At 40.8% G+C, this 2638-nt stretch overlaps 1 protein-coding gene across 1 annotated transcript in view; it reads right to left on the bottom strand.

The window, feature by feature from the left end:
• The window catches only part of TENM4 (teneurin transmembrane protein 4), a 357308-nt gene that overhangs the window by 158463 nt on the left and 196207 nt on the right, over positions 1-2638 (bottom strand). The gene's annotated exons all lie outside the window — the stretch shown is intronic.

Genomic DNA, 2638 nt, shown 5'->3' with positions numbered 1-2638 from the left:
ACTGAAAGGCCGCAATCAGGTCTCCCCGCAGCCTTCTCTTCTCCAGGCTGAACAAGCCCAACTCCCTCAGCCTGTCCTCATAGGAGAGGTGCTCCAGCCCCCGGATCATTTTTGTGGCCCTCCTCTGGACCTGCTCCAACACTTCCATCCTTCAAGGAAAGTTAACAGGTAAGCAAAATGTTATCTAGCACTTTTATTTTGAGGACAGTTCAGAATATTGGGGCTAAAAATTATCTTTCATGAAAGAACACAAGCTGGTAAACATTGCATATCAAAAAGAGAATGACAATAATTTTATTTTCTTGACTAAACTGTGAGTGAAGACTGAGTAAACATGAGTGGGACTTGGAAAGATGATGGAATACCATGGCTCATTCCATGCTATTTCACATTTTCACTGAGGGAGATGCGTATCAGATTAAAACTGGATTCCATTCTACAGGAGGGGCAGCGGTGGCACATCTATCACGGAGTGGGGTGGAAATCTCAGGCATGTGAATAATGACTACGCTTTTATAGACGGGCTTCACCGGGCCTTGTGGTAGCAAAGATATTTGTAAACTTCCTAGGGGTGCAAGTGAAGAGAAACAGCTGGCGCAGAGATGTGCAGATTAGTTCCTAATCACAAATGAAAGGAAGGCGGTTTCTGGATGGGTGTTCTCCAAACAACAGAGGTTTCTGAAGGACATTTGAAAGGACGTGGTGTAATTTAATCATTCATAAAGGGCAACAGCAGTCTTAAATAATAAAACCAGTTTCAAGCATTTATGTTTTAAGTCTTGGCATCAGACATCTCATCATCAGAGAGGTCCATGCAGCAAGGAAGGTCCAAGGAAGTGCTGTTGGTTTAAGTTCTGTGGTTAAGCAGATATTCACTTTACAGTGTATAGAAATACCATCACAGCATGCAGTCAACACCTTGGGCTTGAGCTGCCATCTTTATTCCAATCAAATGGAAGCCAGGCCTCCTAGAATACAGAAATAGCAGCTCAGGCCTTGTGCATTTACACTGATGTTCAGGTATACTAACACTCACTTAATAGCAGTATAAACACAAATCTATCCTGTAAATGAAAAGTTAATATTAGCAGGTATGTATATAATCTTCAGGACTTCGCGATGTTTTAATTTCACTGCTGAAAATGTAAATAATTTTGCCTTATGCTTTTTTTATCTATGCTTTTTTTTACTATGTTTATATCCTTCTTGTCTTCAAGAAATGTATGTTTAGAAAACTTAGAAATTTAGAAAAAAAAGTTATTTATTTATGCACATACACATACTTATACATATGAAGAACATACAGAGTGTGAATACTGTGAAACAAGATAATGAGATGGGCCAGGAGATTTAACAGCTCCTGTTGCTGAAAGGGTCAGTCCTTGTCCTCTAATCCTCTCATCCCAGGTACAAGTCTAAGCTCCCTCTCCATGTGCTGGTTCTGGCACTTGTCAGACCCTTCAAGGAGTCAGTTAAGCTCAAAAGGTGGCAAAAAAAATTAATGCAGCAGAGAAAAAAACACAAGTGAACTATTTTCTACTGCCTGAAACCTGGGAGTTGAAGGAGTAGGGCCCTGCTATCCAGCATCAGCGCGGTACTTTTAGACATCTCATGAAACCTCACCATCGCACTGTCATCCTGGGTCGGGTCTGCAAGCTGTAGCAACACTGCGCAGAGGTTACACATGCACGACCTTGGAAGTCAATGGGAATAGCTATGTCAGTGCTTGATGCAGGGCAGGCTCCCAGTGTTATGACAACACCTAGAGTATATTAAAAACTTTTTTTAAACAGCTTTTTTCAAGCTTTTGCTTTAAAGGACTGAATTGAAAAGGAGTAAAACACCCGTACAACTTTCTTGGTATATTTATGTAATATAATAAATAATATTTATGCAAAATAATAAAAAACAACGTCTAAAAAGCAATGTAGAATCAGGCATGGCAGCTGTTCCAAAGTGTCACAACGCACCACAACAGCTAAAGGGTAATCTTTGCTACTGGAAATAATGTTTTGCATTTATAATGTGGTTGAGCTGATGTACTTGTGATGCCCAGGACAAGCTGGGCAAGGCTCAGTACACCAGTCGGATGGCTACTGGAGGTTAAACCAAATGACTCTCGTCCACTGTACTGACTATGTATAATGGGATCGAGAATTTGAGAGTGACCACAGAAATGGAGCGTGCCTGTGCTTAGGTAACCAAACTTCCCTGGCTCTTGGGTGAATCCATTTAATGAACTTTACTCCAGTGGTGCGTCCTTTCCTCCTCTGACTCGTTCAGATGTAGATATTGCCATCAGACACCTATAATTGGTCAGATTCCATCTGCAGTGACTGACACTAATGCATGCCAATAAATATTCACGTATATTTTCTGGTTCATCTATACATCCAGCATTTTACTTTGCAAAAATGCAATGATATGCACACATATCACTTCATATATCACTATCTCCTCAAACCTTGATTTAGAATCATAGAATAGAATCATAGAATCGTTTGGTTGGGAAAGACCTTTAAGACCATCAAGTCCAACCGTTAACCTAACACCGCCAAGTCCACCACTAAACTCTGTCCCTAAGCACCACATCTACATGTCTTTTAAATATCTCCAGGGATGGGGACTCGACCCCTTC

Source organism: Egretta garzetta, unplaced genomic scaffold (genome assembly GCF_000687185.1).
Source record: "Egretta garzetta isolate BGI_Z169 unplaced genomic scaffold, ASM68718v1 scaffold323, whole genome shotgun sequence".
NCBI lineage: Eukaryota > Metazoa > Chordata > Aves > Pelecaniformes > Ardeidae > Egretta > Egretta garzetta.
This window is presented reverse-complemented; position numbering and strand designations above follow the sequence as displayed.